The sequence below is a fragment of the Giraffa tippelskirchi genome, chromosome 3 (assembly GCF_054371585.1).
Source record: "Giraffa tippelskirchi isolate mGirTip1 chromosome 3, T2T-mGirTip1v1.2.pri, whole genome shotgun sequence".
Classification (NCBI taxonomy): Eukaryota; Metazoa; Chordata; class Mammalia; order Artiodactyla; family Giraffidae; genus Giraffa; species Giraffa tippelskirchi.
This window is the reverse complement of record NC_137277.1, coordinates 83,638,091-83,654,846: the sequence shown is the minus strand read 5'-3', so window position 1 is coordinate 83,654,846 and position 16,756 is coordinate 83,638,091. Positions and strand designations below refer to the sequence as shown.

The following is a 16,756-nucleotide window of genomic DNA, read 5'->3' as shown; positions in this document are numbered from 1 at the left end:
ACGCATCCTAAAGGAGATCAATCCTGGGTGTTCAATGGAAGGACTGATGTTGAATCTGAAACTCCAATACTTTGGCCACCTCCTGCGAAGAGTTGACTCATTGGAAAAGACCCTAATGCTGGGAAGGATTGGGGGCAGGAGGAGAAGGGGACCACAGAGGATGAGATGGTTGGATGGCCTCACCGACTCGATGGACATGGGTTTTGGTAGACTCCGGGAGTTGGTGATGGACAGAGAGGCCTGGCGTGCTGCAATTCATGGGGTCGCAAAGAGTCAGACACGACTGAGTGACTGAACACACACACAACTCTTAATTTTGATATAGATGTAACAATAGTACAAAGAACATTCGTATATTCTTCAAGCAAAAAATATACATATATTAATGTTTTGTTTCTTTTTCATCCATTTGCCTTATCAGTTCCCTCTCTCAGATAGATTAATAGATATATGGGTGTAGATATAATTTTCTGAACCATCTGATGGTAACAGACATGCCTCTTTACCCTTCAGAATTCACCATTTATTTTCTAAGAATGAAGACATTCTTTATACAATCACAATACAAGTACTAATATCATGAAATTTAACATTAAATATAATACAATTATCTAGTTGACAGTCCATATGGAAGTTTTGCCAGTTGCGCACCCTCCTACCCTGATCCAATCCAGGATTCTTAATCGCATTTAGCTGTCACTTCTAATCTTAGTTTCTTTTAATCTGTAATAGTGCCTCAGCCTTCTTTGTCTTCCACAGCCTTGAATTTTTTAAAGTGTACAGGCCAGCTGTTTTGCAGAATGTCCCTCAATTTGGATCTACCTGATGTGCCCTCAGAATTGGATTCAGCTTATGCATTTTGGGCAGGGATACCACAGAGGTCATCTTGTTCTTCTTCGTGAATCATATCAAGAATCACAAGATGCCAATTTTTCCCAGTATCTGCAGTGATGTAAATGTCAATAAATTGGTTAAGATGGTGAATGCCAGGTTTCCTCTTATGAAATTGCTATTTCCCCCTTTGCACTTTATACAAGTATGTAGGAAGATACTTTGAAATTATTAAAATATCCTGCTCTTCATCATGATTTCATCCATTATTATTAGCATTAATTGATAATTCTTGATCAAACCTATTATTGCCATGATTGCAAATGGTGATTTTTAACTCATTTTTCTACATAAGTTTGCATTCTTCTGTAAAGATAAGCTTTTCCTTCTCCCTCATTTACTTTTCATTTATTTATTTATTCAAATCAATGTGAATTCTAGGCCCACATATATTCTATTAATTATTATTCATTACTTATTTTGCTGCTCAAGTTGTCCAAGATTTGGCCACTTGGAACCTCTTCAAATTGGCTCCTGTATCTTTTGTGACATGTCTACATTATAATTTGATCACTTCCTTTCTGACCAAAATTATTTTAGATGTATCTTGTATTTTTGCTACCCCAGTCATTTCTCAAAGGAGTTCCAATTTTTTCTAGCATGAAATGTTACTTAGTAAACAAGATCTGAGCATGTAAAATATTTTAAATAAATAGTAAACAATGAATGTAACCATGTAATTTTTCTCACCTAGAAATGGTGTGCTTTTTGACAGATTATGGGGAATTATGGCAATAGCCATAAGTATATGCCCCCAGGATGGAGTCAGGTAGGCAGTCAACTCCATATTGGTTATTCGAGAGGTGGATGAAGGGCAAAAAGTGAAAGTCTGAATATTTTGTTGTTTCTTTAGCCTTTCAAGTCAAGAAAGAAAATTTTCAATAATTTACACACAAAAACATTTTTCTTCTTTCCTAGCCAGTTGAGTTGCTGAATTTACCAATAGCTAATACTTAGCTTAACAATGATATAGAAAACTGTGTTCCATATAAATGAGCAACGTACAGAAGAAAATGTACATAAAGGGTTGACATGTAAAGAAAACTTCTGTATTTCTTAGTTCATTTTACACGTGAAGAAATTGAGCCTCATGGAGATTACATGATTTGCTAAAGACCAGATTGACAGGGTCAGGAGCAGGATTTGTACCATGTTTTGCCAATTTCTAAGTTTCCTCGTTATACTACCTTGTCCAGTTTGTTTTTCAACATTTAATTAATATTTTAAAATATATGTTCCCTGGGACCTTCAGACTGGAACTGGTCCTTTGGGCCTCCATTTTTAGCTGTTTAGCCCAACAGTCTTTAAAATAATAACAATAGTGAATATTTCTAGAAAAATTCCTATACGCTTTTATGTATTACCTTATTAAACCTCCAAGAACTCTAGAAAATGACTATCACCATCATCATTATTCATCCATCCATCCATCTATTCCATTTGTAAATGAAGGGAAAAGCTTGCCCACAGTAAAAGCTTGCCACTGGAGGAACTCAGATTTAAACCCTGGCTTTTTTTGTGTGGAGCTCTAAGCTTATGTTTTTTAACCATTGTGCTCACCAGTACCTATTAATGGTGTGGGAGTATTTCCAGTGATCCAGTGGTTTCCTAAGACACGCCACCTAGGCTTACTGGTGGCAACATACTTCTAGTGCTGAAACAAACTATTTCCCGTTCCTATACAGTCAACTCTTAATTAAGCAGGTAAAGAAGCCATAGCAAGATAGTTTACAAGTCATGGGTACTGTTTTGGAGTGTACGATGATATTGCCCCCAGCAGATCTGCCTTTTAAGTCTGTTTCTGACAAAGATGTTCATTTTTATCAAGAGGAAATAAGTTGCTAGTTGGATGTGAGATAGAAAATTAATATTAGGATGTTACTGTAGATAAACTATTAAGTAGAATTTGCACTGACAAACAATGCAGAGCTCACCACATTAAAGAAATCCAGTGGAGACTAAGTGCTCTAACCATGGCAAGCAGGAATTAGCAGACAGACTAAATGGTCGATAGAAATGTGGGCCCTGGAGTTAAACTGCTAGCGTCTGAATCCTGGCTTTGCTAGTTCCTGGCTGCGGGATGTTGAGCAAGTTACTTAAATTCTCCTTGTCTCAGTCTCCTTGACATGTTGTTCTTTCTACAACACTAGCTGCTCCACCCCCCACCTCCCCACCTGCAGCACCCCCCCACCTCCATGGCCCCCAACCTGGCTTTTCATGCTAGGAATTTGAATGAGAATCTGTTAGGCAAGGGAGGATCAGAGTATGCAGATGGAAAGGTTACCTAGGAAGTCATGATACTCCCAACTCCATCTCCTTTCGCCCCACCTCCTCCCTATGCCTGTATGAGAAGTGAAGTTGCTCAGTCATGTGCGACTCTTTGCAATCCCATGGACTGTAGCTTACCAGGCTCCTCTGTCCATGGACTTTTCCAGGCAAGAGTACAGGAGTGGCTTGCCATTTCCTTCTCCAGGGGATCTTCCTGACCCGGTGATCAAACCTGGGTCTCCCACATTGCAGGCAGATGCTTTACCCTCAGAACCACCAGGGAAGCCCATACCTGTATGGAGACTACTTATCTAATGAATTGCTTGGATAACTGTATATTAGTTATAATACTAGAGGCAATAATCAATACATCCAATAATGTATAATAGCTAAATGTGATACATGTCTGCTGTTTTTGTGAAGCTCAAATGAATGTTTCTCTTTTGTGGTGACTCAGAGACTCTGGCTTCTTCCAACTTATGGCTTTATTTCAATCTTGACTTCCAAGATTACTGTGCTCGTCTGAATCAAGCTGGCAGATGGAGAAAGGACATGCAAGGTGCATCTGAGATATTTTTATGATTTAGGCCTGGAAGTGGCTTGCACTACTTCCACTCTCACTCAATGGGCTGGAGCTGAACTACATGGCCATTTTTATATGCAAGTTAGATTGGCAGATGTAGTCTAGTTGTGTGCTCAGGAAGATGAGAAAATGGGTCTGGTGAAGAGCTAGCCAGGTTCTTCTATGAATAACAGTAGCAAAATTAAGAACAGAAGTACAGAAGAAAAATAGAGCTTCAGATTTGCAACTTGCATTGTTTTAACATTCAGTAACATGATTCTATACCTTTTTCATTCTGATCCCAGCCCTTTATGTTGGATCTGCTGATTAGTCAGTCTCATCTGATTCTTGAATTCCTAAAATGAAGTTTTAATAATGTGACATTGCATAAATTCTGCAAAAAATTGACCTCTGATAATAAAGATGGTATAGTGAATAGTGAAGTCACTCAGTCATGTCTGACTCTTTGCAACCCCATGGACTGTAGCCTGCCAGGGTCCTCCATCCACGGGATTTTCCAGGCAAGAATACTGGAGTGGGTTGCCATTTCCTTCCCCAGGGGATCTTCCTGACCCAGGGATTGAACCCTGGTCTCCTGCATTGCAGGCAGACTCTTTACCATCTGAGCCACCAGGTAAGCCCAAAGACAGTATAGATCAGCACATCAACAAAATGTTACCATTTCCAGAGTGTGCAGAGGCCATGTGAAAATGTTACTGCACAAACAGTCCATTGAGAGAAGTTAAATTTTGTATACTCCAGTGAGCATAAAATACATGGTTGCATTTGACTCTAATATGTATTAATTATGAAAATCAGTTCCAAGCAAAGAAAGCCATAATAATTAAAAATCATCTTTTCATCTTAAAAAAGCCTTCCTCCCCAAAGTATTTATGCACTTTAATGAAACAAAAATAGTTATGGCAAACCCGAAATAATAACCTCTATTGAAGTAGTATATATACTCCATAATATGTAATTATGTTGCACTTAAATAGCAACAGACATAGAACAAATCCATTTAGTGAAGAGCAACAGAATAGACACTAGATTTTGGGAATGTTACTATTTCCTTTATCGTTCCTTTCTAGTTTCTAGTACATACATATAAGTTACAAAAAAATAAAACCATAGTATAATTCTCAGCCTGTCTTATGAGTTTAAAAATTTCAGAAGCTGAGATTCTGGGCCAAAGACATCAAATAGGACTGATTTCTTTCAACCAGTTGGAGTGGCTGCTTGGAATACTGCATAGAATTGTGTGTCTCTGTCCAAAAATCACTGGAGAAAGTGTCATGACCAGTTAGTTATATCTGCCTAGGCATAGGAATAGGGGGTGGTGGCATTCCTTTCCAGTGTTTCCAAGCATGGTTACATATTCATTAAACAGACCAGAGATAAAAGAAAAAAGAACATAAGGAAAGGTCAACTTGGGTCCTCAAATGGGATATATATATCCTTCTGATTTTAGTGTGGAGTGTGGTCAAGTGGGCCTTAGGAAGCATTACTACAAAAAAAGCTAGAGGAAGTGATGGAATTCCAGCTGAGCTACTTCAAATCCTAAAGGATAATGCTGTTAAAGTGCTGCACTCCATATGACAGCAAATTTGGAAAACTCTGCAGTGGCCACAGGACCGGTAAAGGTCAGTTTTCATTCCAATCCCAGAGAAGGGCAATGCCAAAGAATGTTCAAATTATCGCACAATTGTATTCATCTCACATGGTAGTAAGGTCATGCTCAAAATCCTTCAAGGTAGGCTTCAGCAGTAAATGAACCAAAGAACTTCAGATGTACAAGCTGGATTTAGAAAAGGCAGAGGAATCAGAGATCAAATTGCCAACATCCACTGGATCACAGAAAAAGCAAGAGCAGAAAAAGCAACTCCAGAAAAACATCTACTTCTGATTCATTGACTACTCTAAAGCCTTTGGCTGTGTAGATCACAACAAACTGTGCAAAATTCTTAAAGACATGGGAATACTAGACCACCTTACCTGCCTCCTGAGAAACCTGTATGCAGGTCAAGAGGCAACAGTTAGAACCAGACATGGAACAATGGACTGGTTCCAAATTGTAAAGGAGTAAGTCAAGGCTGTAGAGACACTGCTTATTTAACTTATATGCAGAGTACATCATGTAAAATGCTGTGCTGAATGAAGCACAAGATGGAATCAAGACTGTTGGGTGAAATACAAATAACCTCAGATAAGCAGATGACACCACCCTAATGACAGAAAGCAAAGAGGAACTAAAGAGCCTCTTGATGAAGGTGAAAGAGGAGAGTGAAAAAGCTGGCTTAAAACTCAACATTCGGAAAACTGAGATCATGCTATCTGATCCTATCACTTCATGGCAAATAGATGGGGAAAAAATGGAAACAGTGACAGACTTTATTTTCTCGGGCTCCAAAATCACTGTGGACGGTGATTGCAGCCAGGAAATTAAAAGACACTTGCTCCTTGGATGAAAAGCTATGACAAACCTAGACAGCAATTTAGAAAGCAGAGACATCACTTGCTGACAAAGATCCATATAGTCAAAGCTAGAGTTTCTCCAGTAGTCATGTATGGATGTGAGAGTTGGACCCTAAAGAAGGCTGAGCGCCCAAGAATTGATGCTCTCAAACTGTGGTTTTAGAGAAGACTTTTGAGAGTCCCTTGGACAGCAAGGAGATCAAACCAGTCAATCCTTAAGGAAATCAACCCTGAATATTCATTGGAAGGACTAATGCTGAAGCTCCAATACTTTGGCCACCTGATGCAAAAAGCTAATTCATTGGTAAAGATGCTGATGCTGGGAAAGATTGAGGGCAGGAGGAGAAGGGGGTGACAAGAAGATGAGAAGATTAGATGGCATCACTGACTCAATGGCATGAGTCTGAGTAAACTCCAGGAGATAATGAAAGACAGGGAAGCCTGGCGTGCTGTATGTAGTCTATGGGGTCACAAAGAGTTGAACACGACTGAGAAAATGAACAACAACAACAAATTTTAGGAACCAACTGGGTAAACAGGCAAATCTTAGAGCCAAAAGCAACATATAGTGTATAGAATGACATAAGCTGCTTTTCTGTTTGTTTTTCTTTGCTTATTAGTTTTACTTCGCCAGCCCATCATAATGTAGACGCATCACTATAATGCAGCAATTTTCCATAACTTCGAATTGCATTTCTTAACTCTTTGGCTTTCATAAATAAATGCAAAGCCAACCCTATGTAGGGAATGACTGTTCAATATCAAGAAAAAAACATTAAAAATTCAAAAAGTCACTTGTTCAAATTATTGAGAAACTAAAAGGAATTTGCATAAAAAAGCATAAATTGTGATTCAGAGAAAATGATAAAATCCACAATTTTTCTCTCCCACTTATATGGAAAGTTCATCATAGTTTCCTTCAGAATTAAAGCATTTCCCAGGCAAAGCGGTAAGTGATTTCAGCGCGCCTCAGGGGTTCAAAGCAGACTTGCTTCAAAATTGGTTAGAGTGGGTGTTACTGGCCCCCTTATCACTTAGAAGAAAGAAGGCATGAATGTGTTTGCTTTTTATTGTTTGCTTGCTGTATTTGTTTGGGGATAATCTGAATTTAATCCTAAATGAGTCACTTCTTGAATCCCTCACTGCCCACTTCTTTCCCCCCAGTGAACCAGTTTTGCCTTGAAGTTGGTTGTTGGCTGCATGCAGTTTGACTAACTGCATTTATCTGGATGATCTCATGTTTCCTAACCTCTGCACGTGCACTGTCCCCAAGGCTTCCCTTTCCACAATGAAGGTTTCCCAGGCACACAGTCCTGCGTACTCACTCTAGTACTGATCTCTTGCTGACCTTATGGCTTAAGCTGTAGAAAGTTAATTTTCATTAATTTGCTTAGTATTTTCATTTTACCATGCTAACATATCCCCAGCTGCTTTATTTCTAAAGGGAGAAATCACTCCTTCTTTCCTTCCCACTTGAACCTACATTTTAAACTACATTTAAGTAAACTAGAACAGCTTTAGAACACACATATGGAATGGTTTCTACACAATTTATTGAAGAAGAGAAATCGTATTGTCACATATTCTTAAGTTCTGCCATTCTTTATTTTTACAGCTTCATAAAGGTCCACAAAGCTCAAGATCTGATTTTTCCTTATGTCGCATAGCAGCCGAGTTATTCTTTTCCTGTTGTAGAAGGAAAGACTTGCCTTCAGTCTCTATTCCTCAACCCTAATCCTCCTTTCCTCTCCTCTAATTCCTCAAGAATTAGTTTAAATGAGTTTTAAACTTTATCTTTTTCAATGGACAAATATAAATAATGATGTTATGAGGAAAAATTACTGGGGATGATTATAAGTTAGTTGGTAGATTTAGACAGTTCTGTAAAAATTTAAGTTCACCCATCACCAAAATATCAGTCTTCTCCCCACAGCATGGATACAATTGGGTTTTTTTCCCTACTGCTTCCAGTCACTCAAAGACCAAAAGATAACTAAAATTTCTGACTCCTGCTGAAAATTTGGGAGCCTGAACCAGGCAACTTTGAGGAGATAAGACTCATCACAGCTCAGAGTCGAAGGGATATTGCACAGTACCCTGCTCAAGACCTGGGTAGAATTCTCCTTTTCTCCTTGATTGTCCTGTTTGGTTTATAAATTTATATACATATAAATTTATATTCACTGCTAACTAAGCTCTATTTGCCTTTCCATATTAAATTTGCTTTTGAATAATTGATTTGATTTAATTGCCTATTATTAACCAGTTTTTTTTTTATTGATGATTTGATTTACTACGGGAGTGGGGACCTCTGTGGGGCAGGAGGTATAACCATCTGTAGAAGTACTAAAGAGAGACCAATTGAAGAGCCAAGGGTGAGCTAGAGATCAACCAGCAAACGGTCAACAACACAACAGACCGGAGGCCTTTATCACCTCCGGGCACTTTCCAAACATACAAATCAATAACGATTAAAGCAGATTATGAAAAGGCAATACTGGATTGTTAAATCTTTGGACTTGATTTAAACTGGGCTAAATGCTTTCACATGGAAATTTACTCCACAGAGAGGGTGTGAAGCTTGCCAGGAAGGTTAATTTAGCGCTATACATTGTGGTAAGGCTTAGAAGCATAGCTACTACTCTCTCACTGTCATAAATTATATACATACATATATATGAACATAGATGTATATTTCTGGCATATGAAGATTGTGATACATAGATGTCTAACAGAAATCGACATAACAAGATAAACTTGGATTGTTTTTCAGAGTGCTGGTATGCCCTTTCCTGCCCACCCATAATGTGATAGTTATTGCTGGGTCCTTGGAAAACTCTGGAGCTGGAACTCAAAGCAAATTGCTGACCTCATAGAAAGTCTCAGGGAAACTACAAAACAAAACTAAATAAAAATGAATTACTCATCCAGGTTGATGTCCTACCAAAGGGTTTGAGCTGCATAACAAAGATGCACTACTGTCTTAATATCTTTGCACAATATAAGGAATTTTCTGCAAAGATTATGCAAATTTCAGTTTACTAGTAACTATGTAACTTTCACATCTGTGGGAAAACCAATGCTTCAGTGAAGGCAATCAAGGCAGAAGAAGACAAAAGGATCTGGTGAATCAGTATCTGGATCAGCTGATGGAGTTTGGAAAGTCAAGCGGCAAGAAACTGTTGTGAAGAAGTTGAAGGAGACTGTGGCAGTTAAAAAGGTGACATATCCATCAAATTCCATTTAGTCCTTCTGCTTGTCAAAAATAAGAGACTCCAAAGGCCACACAAGTGAAGGGCAGGTTGACCTTGAACTTTGGAGAGAGGCAGATTGTTTACAAATAGCTCTGGGGCCAAAAGTAAAACAAACATGCTTGCAGGGGAGACACTGAACAACAGGGCTGACCCAAGGTGTGTTCTCACGGTCCCACCCGGGTTTCCTAATTCCTCTCCTCTATAATAACTTGCCTGGCTATGGTCCCCAGCCCATTCCCTCCCTCTTCCTCCAATGTGGTGTCCTTCTCAGTTTATCTCACATACGGCTGAGTGCAGGATCTTTCTTTAGATCTCCCCAGGCAGAGTTAGTCTCTTCCATCTCTGAGTGTTGTGGCTCACAGGGCCAACTGCTCCTATAGCCCTGCATGGTCACACTTGCAGAGTCAGTCTCTGTATACACACCTGCGGTTCCCACCCTCTAGTGGATTCCAGAAAGGCAGGGGTGGCCTCATATACAACCCTATAGTCCAAGTGCTTCATGCACTCACCTCTGGGTTCAAAGTGGCTGTTCCATCCTCCTATAGTCTTTCGCAATTCAGGAAATGGTCACTTAGTCCTAGTTATTCAGGTCAAGGAGCCAGGGGCCATTATTTACATACATACATACATACATATATATATATATAATTTTTTTTCCTCTCTCCCAAGCTTTTTTGGATCTTGGGACAGAATTAAAATTCTAGACTGGCATCATCTAAACCAGAGGTCTTCAACTCTGGCTGCACAATAAAAACACCTGGGAAATTTAAAAACATTAAAAATAAAACAAACCTGATGCTCTGTCCCCACACTAGATCAATCAAATACAGGGCAGGGATGGGGAGCTCCAAGCATGGGTACTAAAAAACAAAACAAACAAAAACTTAAAACTGACCTAATAGGATTCCAGTGTGAACCAGGGCTGAGAAACTTGAACTCAGGTGCTGTACTGGGGATGCTATAATCCCCATCCTTCTCTCCCTCCCTCACACTTCCCACCTGAGAACTGTCAAGTGTACCCACTATGCTCTCCTAGTACTTATGGCCATCTTCCTCTGGCACTGTGATTCTAGGTCCTGCTTATTAAATGCTTACTCTGAACAAGACACAGGACAAGGCACTGTGTTATCTCATTGAAACTCCTTAGGAATCCTATGAGGAAGGGCTAATATACCCATTAATCAGATGAGGAAACTGAGGCTTACAGAGGTAAAGTAATTGACCCAAGATTAAAAAAACTAGTCAAGTAGCCTAGATAGGATTTTAAGTCAGGTTTTTCTTTTCTGTTTTTTTTAGGGGGGTGGGGGGCAGTCTCTCTTCTTAACTACGTCACTAACTCATCTCAGTCTGACCAATTTGGGGCTTCTAATATCCAGTCCTTGTGACCCTTCTGTTTCGGATGGTTTGTCTTCCTCAATCTATTAGTCCCAATGATTGCTCCTTAGTCCCAAGACTCCTTTAATGTACTTCTGGGTGTCCATTAAAATAATTTAATACTAGCATCTATGATTTGTAGCTGATAAGCACAAAATGAATAAATTCTCTCAGTAGTGCCCACTGTGACTTCATAATTACTGAGAAGGTTCAAGTCAGTTACTTTAGATTTGATGTCCTTTTAGAAGCTACTCATGGGCTTCCCAGAAAAGGAGCCCTTGGGATAATCTGTTTACTATGGATTTAGGAAGGTTAAAGGGTATCTTGGGGCACCATTCTCTGAGGTTAGAGAAGGAAGCCTTCCTTGGAGATGCTGCAGCCCTGACTCACAGAAATGGCATGGTCCTCATTACAACAATTCCTTTCCTAGATGGAGCTCTTTTAGTTTTAAAGGTTGCTGCTGGCATTGAAAAAAGGTAAAGTGAAAAAGTGGAGCTGGTCTACAAACAACTACAGCTTTGTTCCTATGATTCCAAAAACACATGAATGTCAAAATAAAGCCAATGCTGGAGAGTTCAACCCAAGTTCATCTCTTTAAAAGGACACATGTCACTTATTTTACTCCAGCCTATTCCTCCACCCTCTCCAGGTGGCCTTGCCCTTGCACTTCGCATCCTATTGAAGCCTTGCTCCTTCCAGTCCAGGCTCAGCTCCGCTCCTCCCTTTTTCTCCCTGGAGATTTATCTAGGCTGAATGTTTACTCTACAGCTTGTAATCTGTGAATAATGGGTTGTGCTGTGAGAACTTATGGAGGCTAAACATAAAGGATGCACTTAAAAGTCCTGAGTTGTGTGAGCTTTGTCTATGATGCTATGGTCTCACTTTGGGTCCTGGTGAAAAAACACAAGAAGCTGGTGAAGTAGGGAATGATGGCTGTCAGGGAACAAACATGCTGGCAGGGCCTCATGGCTTATCTTCAGGGCAGCATGAAAAGTATCTTATTTAGATGCCCCCTTTGGTCTTCTCATTTCTTCCTGTGCTTAAGCCTGTTACAACATACATTCAGGACTGGGACCATCAGTTTACTGGTGTAAGTCAGGTGCTTTAGGTGGAAGTGAGTTTTTGGAGCTAAAAATGGGATTCCTGCGATTTGTTACAGTCTCCACTGTGCCCTATTGTCTCCTTGCCAATGATGAGCCCCTGCTGACCCTGAAACACCATGTGTACACAAGATTGTCTTCACCCTGGCTAGCTTCACTCACGACACCCCCCCACCACCACCACCACTAGCCATCAGCTCCTTGAGCACACAAGAACAGGGCCTGGAATTTCACCCCCAATGCTGAGAACAATGGCAAGCATGCAGAAAAGGCTCAAGAGAGACATAGATTGTAAATGAATAATAAATGAATGAGGGAACTAGGATATAATTCCTGCTGATCTCATCACCTCAGGTCCCTAAAATATTACTTTTGGGCTTTATTTCCAAGGTCCCTTGATTTACCCAACTGTCTTGCTGTTCCATGGTTCGGGAAAATTTTCATTTTAAGATTAGCTGTGAAAGTTATAAAAGGCCAATGGCCTGGTAGAGGTAAAGCATTAAAATGAACTGGTTTCAGACAAGTGAAAACATCAGCTATTTTCCTGTTCTGATATAAAGAGAGAATACTAGAAATACTGGAACACACTGGGATTCTGGACTTAGGAGAGATAAGACAGAGATTTAAACAAAAAGAAGCTGACTATGTTCATCTTCACTAGTGCACTAAAAACAAAAATTGTGGGAGGAAGTGCTTTGTGTACGTGCTACTGCAGAGGCCTTGATTTTGAAAGAATTATATTTGGCCCTAAGTTTGGCTGCTAACCAGTTGCGTAGTAGAAAGATAAACTGGATATGAAATGAAAATGATCTGGCCTTGAACCCTGGTTCTGGCATTTACTGGCTGGGTAACAATGAGCAAATATTAGTCTCAGTTCTATATCTGTGAAATGGTACATGGAAGGTGATGAATAAATACTGCTAACCTACTGGTTGATTGACTCACACTTAATGAATGGATATATAGGTAGTTCTCTGTTCATTTCCAAAGGCTGTCATAACACACTGCCACAATCTTGATGGCTTAAAATAACAGAAATGTTATCCTCTCATAGTCATGTAAGACAGAAATCACAAGTCTCTGTACCAAAAATGGAGTAACGGGGGCCAGATTTACCTGCTTGAAACAATAAAAAGACAAAATATGTAATGTAGTGTGGTGAAGTTGTTGAGTTGTATGCTTTAAATGGGTGAATTGCATGATATGTGAGTTGTGTGCTAAGAAAAAAACTGTAACACTTCCTTACACCATGTGTGTGCTAAGTCATTTCAGTCATGTCCGACTCAGTGTGACCCCATGGACTGTAGCCTGCTAGGCTCCTTTGTCCATGAGATTCTCCAGGAAAGAATATCTCAATAAAACTGTTTAAAACAAGATTTAAGGAAGAAATAGTACCAACTTGTATAAGAAATGAAAGTTATATGAGACCACTGTCCTTTGTAAACATAGATGCATAGATGCAAGAATTTTGAACAAAATGATAGCAAATCAAATTCAATAATACATAAAAAGATAATATACCGTATCAGTTGGGTTTTTTTCTAGGAATGCAAGGTTGGTTTAACATTAGAAAATTAATCAATGTATTAACAAAGTAGAAATGAAAAAACCACATGACCATCTTAATAGACATAAAAAATTGTTTGACAAAATCCAACATTGATTTCTCATAAAAATTCTTAATAAACTAGAAAGGGAAGGAAACTTCCTTATTTTGATAAAGGTATCTATGAAAGACCTACAACTAACATCATATTTAGTAATAAAGACTGAATTTGGGGCCTCCCCGGTGGTCTTGTGGTTAAGAATTTGCCTTCCAACGGAGGGCACATGGGTGTGAGACCTGGTCTGGGAAGATCCCACATGCTATGGGGCAACTAAGCCTGAGCATCAGCAAGTCACAACTTGTGAAGCCCACATGCCCTAGAGCCCGTATTCCACAGCAAGGGAAGCCACTGTAATGAGAAGCCTGTGCACCACAAAGAGAGAGTAAACCCCTCTTGCCACAACTGGAGGAAGCCCAATGCAGCAATGAAGACTCAGTGCAGCCAAAATAAAATAAATAAACCTTTTTTAAAAAAGACTGAATTCTTTCCCCTAAAATCAGGAACAAGACAAGAATGTTTGCTCTTGCCACTTCTATTTAATATTATAATGAAGGTTTAAACTACTGCTATCAGTCAAGAAAAAGAAACAAAAGCCATCCTGATTGAAAAAAGAAGAAAAAACCTTCTTTTTGTCTTCATTTACAGTGTTTGTCTTCATTAACAAACACTGTAATTGTTTACAAAGATTCATTGGAATCTACAAAAAAATTATTAGAACAAGATAAATAAATTTAATAACACTGCAAGGTACAAGATTAATCTATAGGCATACTTGATTGTATTGTACTTTTGCAGATATTATATCTTTTACAAATTGAAAGTTTGTGGCCACCCTGCATTGAGCAAGACTGTTGTTTTCATTTCCCCAACATCATTTGCTCACTTCATGTTTCTGTGTTACATTTTGGTAATTCTTGCAATATTTTGAACTTTTTCATTATTAGATTTGTTGTGGTAATTTGTAATTAGTAATTTTGATATTACTATTATAATCACTTTTTGTTTTTTATTTTTAAATTCAGTTCAGTTCAGTCGCTCAGTCGTGTCCGACTCTTTGCAACCCCAGGAATTGCAGCACGCCAGGCCTCTCTGTCCATCACCAACTCTCGGAGTCTACCCAAACCCATGTCCATCGAGTCAGTGATGCCATCCAACCATCTCATCCTCTGTCGTCCCCTTCTCCTCCTGCCCCCAATCCTTCCCAGCATTAGGATCTTTTCCAATGAGTCAACTCTTCACATGAGGTGGCCAAAGTATTGGAGTTTCAGCTTCAACATCAGTCCTTCCAATGAACACCCAGGATTGATCTCCTTTAGGATGGATTGATTGGATCTCCTTGCAGTCCAAGGGACTCTCAAGAGTCTTCTCCAACACCACAGTACAAAAGCATCAATTCTGTGGCGCTCAGCTTTCTTCACCGTCCAACTCTCACAACCATACATGACCACTGGAAAAACCATAGCTTTGACTAGGCAGACCTTTGTTGGCAAAGTAATGTCTCGGCTTTTAAATATGCTATCTAGGTTGGCCATAACCTTCCTTTCAAGGAGTAAGCGTCTTTTAATTTCATGGCTGCAATCACCATCAGCAGTGATTCTGGAGCCCAAAAAAATAAAGTCTGACACTGTTTCCACTGTTTCCCCATCTATTTCCCATGAAGTGATGGGACCAGATGCCATGATCTTAGTTTTCTGAACGTTGAGCTTTAAGCCAACTCTTTCACTCTCCTCTTTCACTTTCATCAAGAGGCTCTTTAGCTCCTCTTCACTTTCTGCCATAAGGGTGGTGTCATCTGCATATCTGAGGTTATTGATATTTCTCCCAGCAATCTTGATTCCAGCTTGTGTTTTTTCCAGCCCAGCGTTTCTCATGATGTACTCTGCATATAAGTTAAACAAGCAAGGTGACAATATACAGCCTTGACGTACTCCTTTTCCTATTTGGAACCAGTCTGTTGTTCCATGTCCAGTTCTAACTATTGCTTCCTGACCTGCATACAGGTTTCTCAAGAGACAGGTCAGATGGTCTGGTATTCCCATCTCTTTCAGAATTTTCCACAGTTTATTGTGATCCACACAGTCAAAGGCTTTGGCATAGTCAATAAAGCAGAAATAGATGTTTTTCTGGAACTCTCTTTTTTAATTTTTAAATTAAGATTTTAATTTAAAGTTAATTAAATAAATAATTTATTTTTTAATTTTTAATTAATTTTTTATTTAAATAAATTTAAATTAAATTTATTTTTAAATTTAAATTTTTAATTTTTAAATTAAGATGTAATTTTTAAAAAGACACTGTTATTGTGCAATTTAATAGAGTATTATATAAGGCAAACATAACTTTTATATGTACTGGGAAACCAAAAAATTCATGTGACTCACCTTACTGTGATATTCACTTTGTTGTGATGGCCTGGAACTGAACTCATGATCGCTAAGGTATGCCTACATAAAAATCAATTGAATTTTTACATACTAACAATAAAGATTTGGAAATTTAAAAAATACCAATAATTTAATTTAATGAAGTAAAAACGTCAATAAGACATAGTGGACACAATTTATAATCTACTTAACAATAAGTATGAAATGATGTATGATCTGTACACTGAAAACTAAAATGTTGGTGAGATAAATTGTAAAAGACTTTAATAAATGAAGAAAAATACCTTGGAAGAGTCAATATTCTTAAACTGTTACTTCTTTTCAAATTTTCTATAGATTGAATACAATGTCAATCAAAGTACCAGCTTACTTTTTTGGGGATAGTAATAGGATGAGTCTAACATTTGTATGGAAATGTAAATATCTTAGAATAGCCAAAATAAGTTTGAAAAAGAAAAACATAGTTGGAGAACTACTGCTACCTCTTATTAAAGCCTATTATAAAACCAGAGCAATCAAAACAGCACGGTACTGGTGTAAAGATAGACAAATAGATCAATGGGACAGAATAGAGAGCCCAGAAAATAGATTTTGTTACGTAAAGAAAAGTGATTTTTGACAAATGAACAAAATGTTTGAACCAACACTTCAGAGAAATTCAGTATCAGTAGTCATTAGAGAAATAAAAGTTAAAGTCACATAGATATTGCTATACATTTATTAAAGAGGCTAAAATTAAAACAGCTGACCATATCAAGTGTTGGTCAGGATGCAGAGGAACTGGAACTCTCAAATACTGCTGGTGTTAATTTAAAAAGGTACAGCCACTTTGGAAAGCAAT

General features: G+C 38.6%; 1 protein-coding gene across 14 annotated transcripts in view; it reads right to left on the bottom strand.

The window, feature by feature from the left end:
• Positions 1 to 16,756, bottom strand: part of LOC145543551 (uncharacterized) — a 570,959-nt gene that overhangs the window by 209,116 nt on the left and 345,087 nt on the right. The window contains exon 4 of one of the 14 annotated variants that reach the window (XR_014080849.1): positions 4,007 to 4,077. The exons of the other annotated variants lie outside the window; for them this stretch is intronic. The gene's annotated coding sequence lies outside the window, so the exon portion shown is untranslated. The remainder of the gene's footprint in view (positions 1 to 4,006; positions 4,078 to 16,756) is intronic. 14 annotated transcript variants of the gene reach the window in all.